This window comes from Papio anubis, chromosome 2 (genome assembly GCF_008728515.1).
Source record: "Papio anubis isolate 15944 chromosome 2, Panubis1.0, whole genome shotgun sequence".
NCBI lineage: Eukaryota > Metazoa > Chordata > Mammalia > Primates > Cercopithecidae > Papio > Papio anubis.
This window is the reverse complement of record NC_044977.1, coordinates 130,542,034-130,558,371: the sequence shown is the minus strand read 5'-3', so window position 1 is coordinate 130,558,371 and position 16,338 is coordinate 130,542,034. Positions and strand designations below refer to the sequence as shown.

The window sequence follows — 16,338 nt, the reverse complement described above, 5'->3', positions numbered from 1 at the left end:
GCACCATCAGAGCCGTGGCTGCAATCATTCGGAGACAAGGGGGCCACCCGGCAGCCACTGGGTCTAACTTCTTTGACAGGTAGGCAACTGGCCTCCGCCAGGGGCCTAAGTTCTGAGTTATTACCGCCTTGGCGACACCCTTATTCTCATCTACGTATAAGTGGAAGGGCTTGGTAATATCAGGTAGTCCCAGTGCAGGTGCGGAGAGTAGGGCGGTTTTAATCTGTTGGAAAGCCGACTCGGCTTCGTCTGTCCACCTAAATGGCTGCTGCCCCGGTGTTGCCTGATACAAGGGTTTAGCCAGTTCTGCAAACCCAAGTATCCATAGTCTGCAAAACCCCGCTGACCCCAGGAATTCCCTCACTTGTCGGGTGGATTGTGGCCTGGGGATCTGCAGAACAGTTTGTTTCCGGGCGTCTGTTAACCAGCGCTGCCCTTCTTTAAGCAGGTACCCTAGATATGTTACCTCTGGCTTACAGATTTGAGCTTTCTTTGCCGAGGCTCGGTAGCCTAGATTTCCCAGAGCTTGTAAGAGACCCTTGGTCCCTTGGATGCAAGCTTCTTGGGTCTCAGCAGCAATCAGGAGGTCATCAACATACTGTAGTAAGGTTATTTCAGGGTGTTTGCATCGGTACTCACCCAGGTCTTCATGGAGGGCCTCATCGAACAGGGTAGGAGAGTTTTTGAATCCTTGCGGCAGTCTGGTCCATGTCAGTTGGCCACTTATGCCCCTATCAGGGTCATTCCACTCGAAGGCGAAGAGCTTTTGGCTCTGAGGGGCTAAAGGCAAACTGAAGAAAGCATCTTTCAAATCTAAAACAGTGTACCATTGATGTTTAGGGTTTAGGGTACTCAGGAAGGTATACGGGTTAGGCACAGTTGGATGTATGTCCACAACCCTCTTATTGATTTCTCTTAAGTCTTGTACAGGTCTGTATTCTCCACTATTAGGTTTTCGTACTGGCAACAATGGAGTATTCCAGGGTGAGTGACATGGGCGAAGGACCCCTTGGTCAAGGAGCCGGCGGATATGCGGGGCAATTCCTTTCTTGGCCTCTAGGGGCATCGGGTATTGGCGTACCCGCCCGGGGTCTGTCCCAGGCTTAAGTTCAACAAATAAGGCAGGACGGTGTTTTGCTAGACCTAAGCCCCCCATTTCCGCCCAAGCTTCTGGATATTGCTGGAGCCAGGTTGCTATGTCCTGGTCAGGGGCCGCTTGCTCCTGGTGGAGCCAGTACTCATCTTCTAGGGTTATAGTCAGGACGGACACGGGTTGATTGTGGGAGTTGGTCACGACGGGCCCCTCAGGGAGGAAATGGATCTGTGCTCCCATTTTAGTTAGCAGGTCTCTCCCCAATAGGGGACAGGGGCTCTCAGGGATGACCAGGAAAGAATGGGTTACATTCTTGGCTCCGAGGTTTACTGTTCTTTGTGTTGTCCATGGGTATTTCTTAACTCCTGTGGACCCTTGTACCCATGAGGACTTGGAGGATAATTTCCCATTAGTTTTAACTAAGACTGAGTGCTGTGCTCCCGTATCGACCAAGAACTGGACCGGGGACCCCTCCACTTGCAAAGTTACCCTAGGTTCGGGGAGGGGATCCGAACCCCGTCTTCCCTAGTCTTCATCTTGAGTGACTAGTACGGGTGTAGACCTAGGGGGTCCCTGTCCTCGTTGTTTCTTTTTGGGGCAGTCTCTTACCCAGTGGCCAGCCTCCTTGCAGTAGGCACATTGGTCTTTTTTCAGATTATCATGCCTGGGGAGCCGCCTAGGTTGGGTGTACTCTGGCTGTAGATGCTCTTTCTGTACCACTGCTGCCAGGACCTTGGTCATTTTTTCAGTGGCCTTAAATTGCCTTTCTTCTGGAGTATCTCTGTTATTGTAAACCTGCTGGGCTATCTGAAGGAGGTCCTGAATCCGCTTTCCTTCCAAGTCTTCTAATTTCTGGAGTTTTCTTTTAATATCTGGGGCTGCCTGATTTATGAAAGACATTACAACAGCTGCCTGACTTCCTGGAGTCTCTGGATCTATGGGGGTGTACTGTCTAAAAGCTTCCATTAATCTTTCTAAGTAGGTAGCTGGGCTCTCTGTCTTTCCCTGTAGAATAGAATATACTTTCGCCAAATTAGTGGGCTTGCAAGCAGCTGCCCGGAGACCTGCCATTAGAGTCTGGCGATAAAGGTGTAGCCGTCCCCTACCTTCTGCCGTGTTGTAGTCCCACACCAGCCTGGTCGGAGGAAAGGTCATGTTTATGAGGTCGGGGTTGGCAGTCGGTTGACCGTCGTCCCCCGGGACCAGCTTTCTAGCTTCTACCTGTACTCTCTCTCGCTCTTCCGTGGTGAACAAGATTCGGAGGAGCTGCTGACAATCATCCCAAGTGGGCTGGTGGGTGAACATGACACTATCCAGTAAAGTCAGTAAATCTTTGGGGTTGTCTGAAAACCAAGCACTCTGAGTCTTCCAGTTATACAGATCACTGGTGGAGAATGGCCAGTACTGGAGCCTGGGGATTCCTGTGTCATCTGGGGGTCCTATCTCCCGAAGGGGTAAAGCCACCGTGGAGTCAGGTGGCTGGGGGGGGGCTAGTCCGCGAAGTGCGCCCTCGCGTCCGCCCCGCCGGCCCTTCAAAGTTACTTTCCCTTTCAGCAGACCCATGTGTGCCGGCTGCCTCCCGTCCGCCTGCTCCCTCCCACGGCTCAGCCTGGGGGGTGGGTCCAGGTGCGTCGGCCGCCTCCCATCCGCCTGCTCCCTCCCGCGGCTCAGCCCGGGGGGCTGGGGCCTGGGGCCCGGAGGGGTACGGAGGGGGTTCTGTGAACAGTGGGTCCCCGCTGTCAGGTAGAACAGGATGGGGGGGGCAGTTGGTTGCTTGGATTTTAGTGGTCGAGCAACCAGTGCCTTAGAGGGTTCAGAGGCTAATTGGAAAGGGGACAGCCAAGGAGGCGGGTTCTCAACAAGGTCCTGCCATATGAGGATATATGGGATATGATTTAAGTGGCCCGCATGCCCAGGTAGGAAAATCTTGGACTTTACCCTAGTGATGACAGCAAGTTGGAAGGTCCCTTCGGGTGGCCACCCCACATCAAAGGCAGGCCATTCAGAGCAACACAGAGTAATTAGCTTTCCTTTCCTGATTTCCATACCAAGATCATGGCCCCTTGCTCTAACTTCTTTGAAATTACTTGTAAGGAGAGATAGAGGAGTGCTCTGGGTATTACCCATCCTGTAATGATTTGTAGTCTCTTCCTGCAAAGGAATGTGGGTTAGAATCCCTGTAAAGGAAATCTGATCTGACTTATTAATGATATCTAGTCACAGGCGCGCTCCGGAAGCCCAGGAACCGGGGCAGTTCAGATCGCGAGCGTGCACCGGAAGCCGGAAGCCCGGGAACCGGGGCAGTTCAGATCGCGAGCATGCACCGGAAGCCGGAAGCCCGGGAACCGGGGCAGTTCGGATCACGAGCGCGCACCAGAAGCCCGGGTCAGAGTTAGCTGCCTGGGTCGCGATAGCGCTGGGGCGGCCCAGATCAAAGACAGCTGCTGCCCTGGGAACCGAGGCAGTTCGGATCACAATCGTGCACCGGAAGCCTGGGTCAGAGTTAGCTGCCTGGGTCGCGATAGCACTAGGGCGGCCCAGATCAAAGACAGCTGCTGCCCCAGGAACCGGGGCAGCTCAGATCGCAATTTAGATCAGAGGAGAGCCAGGGGACATCTCCCACCGGTCTCCACTGGCCGTCCTATAGCGTGTCCGCCAAGACTGTGCCAGCTCCAGTTTCAGACCTCGTGAGTCACAGATTCAGATTCAGAACAGACACACAGACACAGACAGACAAACGGAGACGAGCCAGCTCACCTATCAGTAGATCGATCCTAGCAGATCCGTTGACCAGGGGTCTGGTGGGCTTGGGGAATCCCGGACGGGCCCCCAGATGTTATGCCCAGACTGTTTGTTCCCCAAAGAAGACCACCAGAGACCAGAGTCAAAGCCAAGCAGCAAGGATCTTTACTACAAGTTCGAACCTGGTCCCTCCATACCACAGCATACAAGAGGGCCCCGAACAATGCAAGCGTTTGCTTTTTATAGCCCGAGAGTTACAGGGGAACAAAGGAATTCTTTTGGTTCCCGTGCTTTCAGTAAAACCTTGAATGGCTGTCTCCTTATCGGAGACTTTCCAGGTGGTGTTTGTACTGGGCTCAGGGAGTTTGAGAGATATATGGCGATATGTGGTGGGATGGGAGGATGGGATGTGTTTGTACTGGGCTCAGGGAGTTTTTAGCCCGGGGCTGAGGAATGTGCCCAGCTCCTTTCAGGAGTATCACTTGAATCCAGGAGTTTGAGGTTACAATGAGCTATGATCATGCCACTGCACTCCTGCCTGGAAAATAGAGCAAGATCCTCTCTCTAAAAAAAAAAAAAAAAAATCATCCTGACTTCATAGTGACTCACAGGCAGCCAGTACACATGTACTCTGTTGTGCTTATTCAGTAATAAATCTGTTTCCTTCTTTCTACATTAATGTGAAGAAGTCTTTCTTTGTTAGTAGGAATTTTATTTTCCCAAAACGTGCAAATTATTTATTTTATACTTTAGAAGGAAGTCAAGAAGGAGATTTGACCTATGTGAGAAAGTGCTCTGGAGAACAGAGACAGCATCAACAGGAGGACATCTTTACATGTAAATGGTTCATCAGAAGCAAAAATTTGGAGTCAGAGAAGACAAGGAGAAATGTAGTCATCTCCCCACCCCAACACACTTACAGCTTAACTTGGAATGGTTGGGGGCGTGCGAATCAACTGACAGGATAAAAGACAAGGTTTGTTCACAAGGATGGAAGCACACAGTAGGGAGCACCTTGGTGAACAGTTAGGAGTAACAGCCTTTATATCAGTTTACTTAAGAAAAAGTGGGGGTGTTTAGGGCTTCAGTGGGAAAGTATCGAAAGTTCTATCAGGTTTTTTTCATCCTGATACGAATAGACAGTCTCTTTCCTGGTTGGAAACTCCCCTAGAGGGAGATGTATGGTAGCTGAATTTGTACCTCCCCAAAGAGTCAGTCTTCTTCCAAACAGGAAGCCCTCACAGGAAGTTAAATGGAAGTTGTATTTTCGGGAGGCTCTGCTTTAGTGAGCTAAGAGAAGTTCAGGGAAGCTTTTTTTCTGCATCTACAGCAACTCAAATGTTTTCCATTTAAAGTAATTTTTATACTAGTGAGTTTTAATCCCTTCATCTCTTCATAGATATAGTTAGATATACAAAGAAAGAATATACATATTTTTCTGAACCATTTTTTTCCTACGACATTTACCCTAAAATTTCAGTCCATTTTCTAAGAAGAAGGGTATATCACTTATGTGCCCATAGTTCAGTTATCAACTTTAGTAGACTTAACATTAGTATAATACTTTTTCTTAATCTACCATCCATATTCCAATTTTGTCAGTTGACCCCATAATGTATTTTATAGCATTTTTTCCTGTGTCTAGCACAGGCTCCAGTCTAGGATTAGGTATTATATTTTGTTGCCATGTCTCTTTAGTCTCCTTTAATATGGAACATTTCCTTGTCTTTTTTTGTATTAAAAAAATTTTTTTTCTATATAGGATGAACGGATGGATGTATGAAAGGAAAATAAATCTTGGAGTCCCCAAATCACTAAGCTAAAGGGAAAAGTCAAGCTGGGAACTGCTTAGGGCCAACCTGCCTCCCATTCTATTCAAACTCACCCCTCTGCTCGCTGACACAGAGGCATATCTGATTGCCTCCTTTGGAAAGGTGAATCAGAAACTCAAAAGAATGCAACCATTTGTGCCTCACCTATCTGTAACCTGGAAACTTCCTCTCTGCTTCAAGTCTTCCTGGCGTTGCTTCAAGTTGTCCCACCTTTCCAGACCGAACCAGTGTACTTCTTACATATGTTGATTGATGTCTCATGTCTCCCCAAAATGTATAAAACTAAGCTGTGGCCAAGCACCTTGGGTACATGTTGTCAGGACTTCCTGAGGCTGTGTCACGGGCATATCCTCAACCTTGGCAAAATAAACTTTCTAAATTAACTGAGATCTGTCCCAGATTTTCTGGGTTCATAGATTGACAGGTTTTTTTTTTTTTTTTTTTTTTTTTTTTTGAGACAGGGTCTGGCTTTGTCACCCAGGCCAGAGTGCAGTGGTGCAATCTCAGTTCACTGCAACCCCTGCCTCCTTGGCTCAAGCCATCCTCAGACCTCAGCCTCCTGAGTGGGACTACAGACATGTGCCACCACTCCCGGCTAATTTTTTTTGTATTTTTTGTAGAGATAGGGTTTCACCATGTTGCCCAGGCTGGTCTCCAACTCCTGCGCTCAAGCGATCCGCCTGCCTCTGGCTCTCAAAGTGCTGGGATTACAGGTGTGAGTCACTGTGCCCAGCCAGCATTTCATTGTCTTTTATGACATTGCCATTTTTGAAAAAACAGTCCCTTTAAAAAAAACTAGAATATTCCTTATTTTGAATTTGTCTGATACTTCCTCATGATTAGTTTCAGAGTATGCATTCTGGCCAGAATAGCACATTAGTGATGTTGTCCTCAGGGAGTCACACCCAGAAGAATACAATCTGTGTGTCATCTGCTCCTTATTTGTGATGTTAATTTTGATCTGCTGGTCAAGGTATTGTCTGAGTTGTTCAAATGATAGTAGTTTTTTTCTCTTATTCCTAATAAGCAATCTATGGGAAGATATTATAAGATCATCCAAATATCCTATTCCTCATCAAAAATTTATCTCTAGATTTAGCATCTGTTGATAATTTTTGCCCAAATGAATCAATATTTACTGTGTTGGCCGAAAAAAAATGAAGATTTTCCAGTTCAATTCCTCTTCACATTTACAATTCAGCACTTGGCATTCTTGCATAAGCAAGAGTTCTTCTCTCTTTACTTATTTATCTACATGTTATTAGCATGGACTAATGAAATTACTAGGTTTTGTTTTTGTTTTTGTTTTCCCAATGGTTGGCTCTCAAATTGTCCCAAATTTGATAAATGGGAGCCCCTTCAAGCTGGCTCCTGTGTTCTTGTGTCATGCCCTATCATTTTGAGCAGTTCCTTACTCCTTGACATAATAAGTTGCTTCAGACTCACCTTGTACCTTTTCTGGCCCACCTGTTTTGTCCAAGAGCCTTTGAAGAAAGGCTCTTTATTAGGGAATGGTGTCAGAATCCAACATCTGAGTTCTACGTCCTAATAACGTTTTAAGGATAGATTCTTAGGATTATAATTTTTTTTTTTTTGGTCAGCGTATAGTTTTGGAGATTCTTTACATATATCACCAAACTGCTTCCTGGAAATGTACTGATTTGTTCTCCTACCTGCAGCGCATAAGAATGCACTTCTCTTTCCATGCTCACTAACATTACCTTTTTCCTAACTTTTCAGGTAGAAAAGTGTATCGTAATTTTTGTTTCCTAGATGATGATGATGATGATGATGATGATGATGATGATTTGAGACACAGTCTCACTCTGTCGCCCAGGCTGGAGTGCAGTAGCTTAATCTCGGCTCACTGCAACTTCCACCTCCCAGGCTCAAGTGACTCCCCCAACTGAGGCTCCCAAGCTGGAAACATAGGTGCCACAATGCCTTGGCTAAGTTTTGTATTTTTTTGCAGAGACAAAATGTCACCATGTTGCCCAGGCCAGTCTTGAACTTCTGGACTCAACCATCTGCCTGCCTTGGCCTCCCGAATCTTTCCTAGATTACTAATAAGGTTTGTTCATTTATTACCTGTTTTCATTAAATTATCTGTTCAGGCCAGGCACACTGGCTCACGCCTGTAATCCCAGCACTTTCGGAGGCCAAGGCGAGTGGATCACCTGAGGTCAGGAGTTTGAGACCAGCCCGGCCAACATGGTGAAACCCCGTCTCTAATAAAAATACAAAACTTAGCCAGGCATGGTAGCCCACACCTGTAATCCCAGCTACTCTGGAGGCTGAGACAGGAAAGTCACTTGAACCCAGGATGTGGAGGTTGCAGTGAGCTGAGATTACGCCACTGCAACTCCAGCCTGGGCACCACAGATCAAGACTCAGTCTCAAACAAACAAAAATAAATAAGTAAGTTTTCTGTTCATATCATGCCTACTTTTATCAGAGCTTAGAGTTTTATATCTGTATGAAGGGTTCTTATATTTGGGACAATGATGTTTCTAGCTTATTTACATTTAAATTTTCTTTGTACTTTTACTTTACATTCAAGTATTTGATGTTTATATTGAGTCAAATCTATCCATCCTTTGTGATTTTTTTTTTCCATTGCTGTAATGCTTAGGGTATATTTTTATAGAGCAATAATAAATATTTTAGTGTTAATTATCTTCTTGTTGCCCAAATTTAAAAAGACTTTTTTTTTGTGGAAAAGATGGAGAAGGAAGAGTGTTGATTCGTTCCAAAGAGAATTTCATAGTAACAGTATTACTACTGTAACTGTTAATGAAAAAGGTGTGTGTGTGTGTGTGTGTGTGTGTGTGTGTGTGTGTGTGTGTGTTTCTTAAGAGCTCTGTTAGCATCAAGGCCATTCCTTGACTTTCTCCTTAAGGTCAGGTATAGTTAAAAGGTAAAATAATATTAAGCAAAACAGTGTTATTTTTACAAAAGACTAAATGGGGTAAAGATGCCCTCTAGTGGAAGGTTAGGTCCTCTCTACAATCAAACTGACAGCACAGAAAATCTAGTATCCCTCAATTTATAAAATGCTCCACATATTCAATTGTTATGTGGGGCTTTTGCTTTTTTATGAATAATAGCATCAATAACAGAGTTAAGAAATTAATTTCCTCATAGTTCATATGTTCTTTTTGAAGGGATTTTGCTTACTTTGATTGCTTCCAAGATGCATTATCCTATAAACAGGAACAACCAAATTATCATGGTCACCAAATTCTATTTTCTCTGTTCAAAAAAGATATTAGTTATTCAATCTACTCTTTCTGGTAAGCTCACACAAGTAAATATTGACTTGTTCAATATATAATCTGAATGTGTTATCAGAATCTGCTTTAATGTTATGAAAAATTGCTTTAATATTACGAAAGAAAATATTTTACAAAGTCATCAAGATAACTAATGTTAAAATAAATATCTAAAAAAGGATGAGAGAAATGCTTATTTTATGACTTTCAGAGTTAATGTTCTTGAAAAAGAGATTGCTCTGTAGCCTTAGAGGCTACCCCAGCATCTTGTTCATAGTGGAAATCAATAAACATTACTGGTAGGAGGGGAGACAAGTTATTTCCTAATCATCTGATGTAAAATCTCTTTTGGATAAATTATTAAGATGATTGGAGTGGCAAGATGTCTGTAAAATGCTAAAGTTCACTGCTTCATTTATTAAAAATATCCTATAAGATTCACACATAGACAGCCCCTTGGTTATGACAAAAGTACAAATAGCACTAAAGTACAATAGTAAAAGCATGGCCTTTTCAATAAATTGTTCTGGGTCAATTGGATACCTATATGGACAAGAAAGGAATCTTAGCTTCTGCATCACACATATACAAAAATCAACTCCAGGTGGATCGCAGATCTAACTGTGGAAGGTAAAACAGCAAAGCCTCTGGAAGAAAACATGAACAGCTAGGGGATGGCAATTATTTCTCAAACAGGGCACAAAAAGCACTAACCATAAAGCAAAAGATTGCCGCATTGGACTAAATGAAAATTGAGAGCTGTTTTACATAGAAAACACTGTTAAGACAGTGAAAAGGCAACTCATTCACTGGGGGAAGATATTAGCGATACATATATTCAATTAAGGACTCTTACCATGAGTATGTAAAGAATTCCTACAAATCAGTAAGAATAAAACAGTAGAAAAATGGGCAAAAGGACTTCACAAAAGAAGACATTCTAGTGACCAATAAACTCATGAAAATGTGTTCAACTTCTTTGACTAAGAAAAGTAAATTCATATCACAATGTGACCACTACAAATAGAGGTGTGCTGGTAAATGTTTAACAGTGGGGTTTTCCAGAGGGGATAGAAAGGTGTGTATGCATGTAGCACAAATTTACAAATAATAATAAAACATATAATATCCTTTATGGTAAATTCCATATAGCCAGTAGCCAGTTAATTCTTCTTCTTTTTTTGTTTTGTTTTGTTTTGAGACAAAGTCTTGCTCTGTCACATAGGCTGGAGTGCAGTGGCACCACCATAGCTCAATGCAGCCTCAACCTCCTGGGCTCAAGCAATCCTCCCACCTCAGCCTTCCCAGAAACTGGGACCACAGGTACGAAGTACCATGCCCAGCACGGGGGGTCTTACCATGTTGCCCAGGCTGATATTGAACTCCTGGACTCAAGTGATCTTCCTGCCTTGACCTCCCAAACTGTTGGGATTATAGGCATGAGCCACAGTACCCGGCCTGCCAGTTGATTCTTATACATGTTTTTGTTGATTTTTGCTGAACCCTTGTATCTGTATCTAAGGTTGCAATTCAACCATGCTTTTACAAATTTTTTATTTATGCTAGCCACAACATATCAGCTACAAACATGGCACTTGAAAGTTTAATCTGCATTATTAACATTTTCTATATCACTTTCTTAAGTCTGCATAAATCAACAAAATAATAAATTAAGCCTTGAAATTAGTAGCATTTCACAGTTTCCATGGTGTAAATACTCCATTGTGGCCATTGTCAAGTTAGCCACATGCCATTGCTGTAGGGATGCAGAACAGCACACCATGATATAGCATTTGCACCACACAGATACGGTTGATGTAAGTAACCTTAAGAGCATAGATAATAGACAAATGTAGCGTGAAGGCAATGAATTTCAAATACTTATTACTTTTGTAATATATAATATAAATAAGTTGTATTATGTATTAACAAATATATTGTATTTTTGTGTATATCTATATTATATACAGTAATATATAATATATAACATTTAAATTTATATAATTTAATTTTTAATAATGTGTTTAGCAACCAGCTCACAGAATTCCTGAAAATGTAAGCATTGGTTCCTGAGGGACAGTATGAGCCAACTCTCACACACCATTAAACCTACCAAAATGAAAAGATAGCCAATACTAAGTGAGGCCATATGACCTGACAATTCAATTCCTAGATATATGTCCAGCAGAAACATACAAACATATTCACCAAAAATGTGTACAAGAATGTTCATAGCAGCGCTATTTGTAATAGCCTTGAAATGCAAGCAATCCAGAAGTTCATCAATAATAGAATAGATAAATTATGATCTACTCAAAAACACGAATGAACAAACTATTGTCACATGTACCAATATGGATGAGTATCATAAACATAATGTTGAATGAAATAAGTCAGACCCAAAGATATACATGATGTATGTTTGTATTTATATAAAGTTCAAAATAGGCAAAAGTAATCTACAGTATGAAAGTCAGGATAGTGGCTCCTTTTGGAGTCAGAGTCCGAGGGGGCATCCAGTGTCCTGGTTATGTTAATATTCTTATTTTGGTAGTTATAGGTATTTCTAGTTTGTGAAAATTTATTAAACTGTAAAATTTAAGATCCATGCATTTTTCTGTGGTTGTTACATTTCAACAGTTCACTTTAAAACACTTAGAGCACCACTGGTTAAATTTTAAAAAATAAAACTGACCTAAATGACAATTCCAAGCTTTAGTTAGCTAATTTAATTATATCTTAAGGAGTAGAAGAGTAGAAACCAGTAGGTTAAGTAACGGTGTACCATTATTTCACTGTGAGACCCAGTACAAAAAATTTTATGCCTTTCATGACTCAATCTTTTCTAACGCAAAACAGCAGTATTGGTGGGCTATACAAACCAGAAAATGGTTGAAAGAAAAATCTTACCAAATATCTTTATTAATCTTAAAATTTTCAGTACAGAATCAATGACAGATAAAAAGAAAATAAAAGAAAAAATGAATCCAAAAAATAGTTAAAACTTTCATGCATCTAAATTGCATCAGAAAGTAATGTATCTAATAAAATTCTACATTTTCCCCATATGAAATTAATGATAAGAATGAAATAGCCTTTTAAAAAATTTTCACAGACATAATGTCTTCATTTTTTTTTTCTTTCCGCCTGAAGCCACAGAGAGAAAACAGCTGCAAGCTAATAAAATGGTGAGGAAAGGAGTGCTTCTTAGTAAAAGTTATGGGTAAATGGTTAAATGAACGGTGGAAATGGAGTGAGGAACCCATCAACCATAAACTCAGTAGAAGGCAAAGAGTAGCTTTCTGCTGAGTAGGAGTTAATTTAACATTATATATTGCAGATAAAAATATTTTCCCGAGATTATTAATTCCCCTAGATCTAGACGTAGGTTTTCAAGTTAGTATCAATTTACTTCTGAAGGGTTTTTCCCTTCATACAGAGCACACCAAAATATTACATACAAAAGGACATTAGCCACTGTTACCACACAATGATCTCCTCTTCTAGAAGCTTTACTGCTACAGCACATTTCACATTTCATAAAGTTTATGCCTGTTTTGCCCTAGACGTTCCATCCTATGTGAGTTACTTAGCAGAACTTAGTTAAAGGATATGTGGAAATGTCTAAAAGAGTAATCATGTTAGATGGATGTGAAAGAAAGAAAGCCTTTCTTCAGGGTTAGCTTTACATTTTGGTTAAGGATGAGAACCATTGCTGGACATCAGCTTGGCAATAAATCTACCTATCTCCTTTGAAAGGAGTCTTTAATCAGCAATCAAAGATCATAGAATGATGGTAGATATTTCACTCAGCACATATACCATTTTGACAAATATAAAAAATTGGTTCAAATTGACTGAACAGACAAAGACATTACTTGGGTAAATCAAACAAGGTTTACATATCTAAATGTGCAGCATGAAGTCAGATCAGTTAGGATATGTAGCAGAGAGATCATTTCTCAATCTTTATTAACAGACATAAGTGCTTACACTCGAGAATCCCTCCGATGGGCCACATCAGCAGATACACAATTATGGATGCTAAGTTTGAGCAAGTGAAGCTCACATTAGACCTTTTGAAGGTCAACTGCCCCTTCAGACCTAGTCTTACATACATGATGCTAAAGCAGTCCTGGTACATGCTGGCAACAACTGCACCCTAGTCAGGTGTATCTCATTCATTGCAGAGTATACATGATACACAATACACTTGCAGGAACAGGTAACAGAGTACTTGTATGCCTAAATAAACTTCTTAGTCTTTACTCTCAACCTCTTCAAGCTAAAGCAGCTTGGGCCAGATATGACCTTCAATACCATGCTGTGAAGTTAGAGCAAGCACCTATTCCCCAGATGGCCCTGGGAGTCATGGTAATGCACCCGTTGGACCAGCTCTAAGACCTAATCTGCAGGCCTAGATTTACTCATTTTGGCAACAAATATGTATGAAATTCATTAGTTAAAAGAAGAACAAAAAAAAAAAGCCGTGCAAAATATCTTCCCAGTCATTGACTGTCCAATTACGTAGTCACTTAGCATAAAAAGACAATTCTATATCATTATTTTGTGTGCTGTTTTGTTGTGTTTGTTTTTACCTTCTAAATCTATGCATTGAGATATGAAGAGATTTATATCTAGCCATCTTTCATCACTTTAAGGCATCCTTTCTTCAGGTGAAATGCTTAGTTGCTTTGGACATGTCCTTCCTTTCAACCCAATTTTGAATGATTGGATGCCAAGTTATAGTGTCTCAGTGGAATCTCAACACTTTGGGCCTAACAATGGCTTAATTCATAATATCTGAACCTGCATAATAATGCTAGAAGTTACACATTTCTGCCTAAAGCTTAGCCTACCTTAACTACTCTTTCATGATGAAACTCTTCTGCATCCCGGGTCACTCCGCGGAGACAGAGCTGATTTGGGTCAGGAGACAGGCTCAAACCCTGGCTTTAACACCTGCTAGCTTTGTAATCTCTGTTAAGTCCCAAACACTTTGAGCTTTGCTTCTTTCATCAGTAAAATAGGATTGAGTCTACCTCATAGATTTATAGGACAGTTGAGATAATGTTTGTAAACTTGTAAAGAACAGTGCCTGACACATAGTCTATGTTCAATAAATATCAATTGAGTCTAAATCTGACAGATGTAGTCTGTTGGAATTTAGCATGTGTAAACATTTATTGTCTATAATCTTTACTGCCAATGGGTTTCATTTTAAAAATCTCTAAATTTCAGCAGTAAATTAATTGCTAAAATTTTAGAGGATGGGTTTGTTGTATCCTAAATAGAAATAAAAATTCTTGCAGCTAAAAGCATTTCCTTGTATGTGAAATTAAGGCTTGTGACTACATGCCAAGCAATTCGCAAATAAGTATCTTATTCTGGGATGCCACTTACCCTCTTGGAAGCTTTCTGAGACAATTAATGAGCTTATCCAAAAATTTGTGGAATTCAAGTAAATTTTCACTGGGCTGTTTGATTGCTCACTCTGTTGGGTGGATTGTAGTTTACTGGAGGGGGGCCATAGTTGACAGTGCGACAGTGCAGCTGATGTACCAAGAAACAGGGAAAGAAAATCACCCCAAATAGGTATTAAGATTTTAATTGGTTTCACAAGGCATTTGGCAGACTCTATTCAGGAGCTAAGGATGAATTTTAAAGAAATACCAGACAAGTGCCATCATAACCATTTAGGGATTTCTATTTTACATTCATAAATATTAATTGGATACATTACCACTGTCTAAAAATGGTCTGATAAATATTTACCACAACAGCCGGCTATTAGACTTCTTAACCTAGCGCTTCCTACTGTTAATTTTGGCAATGAATGTGCAAATTACTAAGATTGCTTGGGGATTCTAAACTTCAAAAAGCAACGGTGGGGGAGTAGGAGGACATTATTTGAAAATTAGCAAGAAAGGGAGAAGCCAGCCGGGAGCGGTGGCTCAAGCCTGTAATCCCGGCACTTTGGGAGGCCGAGACGGGCGGATCACAAGGTCAGGAGATCGAGACCATCCTGGCTAACACGGTGAAACCCCGTCTCTACTAAAAAATACAAAAACCTAGCCGGGCGAGGTGGCGGGCGCCTGTAGTCCCAGCTACACAGGAGGCTGAGGCAGGAGAATGGCGTGAACCCGGGAGGCGGAGCTTGCAGTGAGCTGAGATCCGGCCACTGCACTCCAGTCTGGGCGACAAAGCGAGACTCTGTCTCAACAAAAAAAAAGAAAAAAAAAAAAAAAGAAAGGGAGAAGCCAGCAGGAATCAGTGACTTAACTCTCTCTTCATCTCTACTTACTGCCCATTATCCTTCATCTGCTCATATGATCTAGGCCCTGCTGACTAGATCTGCATGCCTTGAACTTCTGAGCTAATGATGCAAAGAAGCAAGGACAGGAGAGCCTTACAGTGGTCATATAGGGGCCTCAGTGGAGCAGGGGATGTTGTGCTAGCAGCAGTAGATGGTGCCCGTGGTTCAGGCTGTAGCATGTATCCTGCAAGAGTGATGTCTGCCTGGCCTTGACTGGATGACTTGCCTCTGCAGTGTGATTTTGGGTGCTATTCCTGGTTACATGCCCTGAGTCTTGTTGTCCAACCCTTCTTGGGATTGTGGGGCCTACCAAAAGCGTACTCATGAATTCCTTCTGCTAAATAAGCCAGAATCAGTTTCTCTTGCTTTAACTAAGAACATTATGTGATAGAATGATTAACTAAAGTTTTAAGAAGCGAAATGTTAGGCTTAAAAAATTCCCATGGATTGGATTTGATGCATGGTGCACCAAATTTGAAACCTCCCTGATAAATTATAAATTCCTTCATGTATAAAGTGGGAGAGGAGAAAATATAAACAGAGCCCATACTAATTAGGTTTCTTCATTTTTTTCTCCTACTTATCAAAGTACTACATCATTTTATCTTTTAAAAATGGTAATTTTAACAGAGGAATTTTAATAAAATAATTCTTTGACAGAGTGTTATAGGTTCAGGGAAAAGGTAGGGATCAAGGGTGGAGTGGCTAGTGCATAGGGCACATCTAGTTTGCCTTAGATCTTGACACACCATAACAAGCTGGCTGGAAAATGCATATTTCATAGTACCTAAGACAATAGCTTTCCTGGGGAGAAAGAGCAATGTCTTTCCTTCAGACACAAAGGAACCTTTTTCCTTGCCTTCTTTTAATACTAATACCAATCAGTAAGTTTCTACTTTGGACAAAACACTGTGCCAGAAGTCTGGAGAAAATTAAAGAAATGTGAGTCACCTGACTGACCTTAAAGAAAATACATTTGTTCATTCATTCATTCATTTTTCAAATGTTTATTAGAGTCCACTAGAGCCTACAGATTGAAAGACGTACAAGGTATGTCCTTGTCCTCTGGGGCTTATGGTTAAT

At 41.7% G+C, this 16,338-nt stretch overlaps 1 protein-coding gene and 1 long non-coding RNA gene across 8 annotated transcripts in view; both read left to right on the top strand.

The window, feature by feature from the left end:
* Nucleotides 1–5,575, top strand: part of LOC108584645 — a 54,389-nt gene extending 48,814 nt beyond the window's left edge. Inside the window, exon 3 of the long non-coding RNA XR_001899977.3 lies at nt 4,589–5,575. This is a non-coding gene — a long non-coding RNA (uncharacterized LOC108584645). The remainder of the gene's footprint in view (nt 1–4,588) is intronic.
* The window catches only part of NMD3 (NMD3 ribosome export adaptor), a 182,379-nt gene that overhangs the window by 118,319 nt on the left and 47,722 nt on the right, over nt 1–16,338 (top strand). The window lies entirely within an intron of this gene.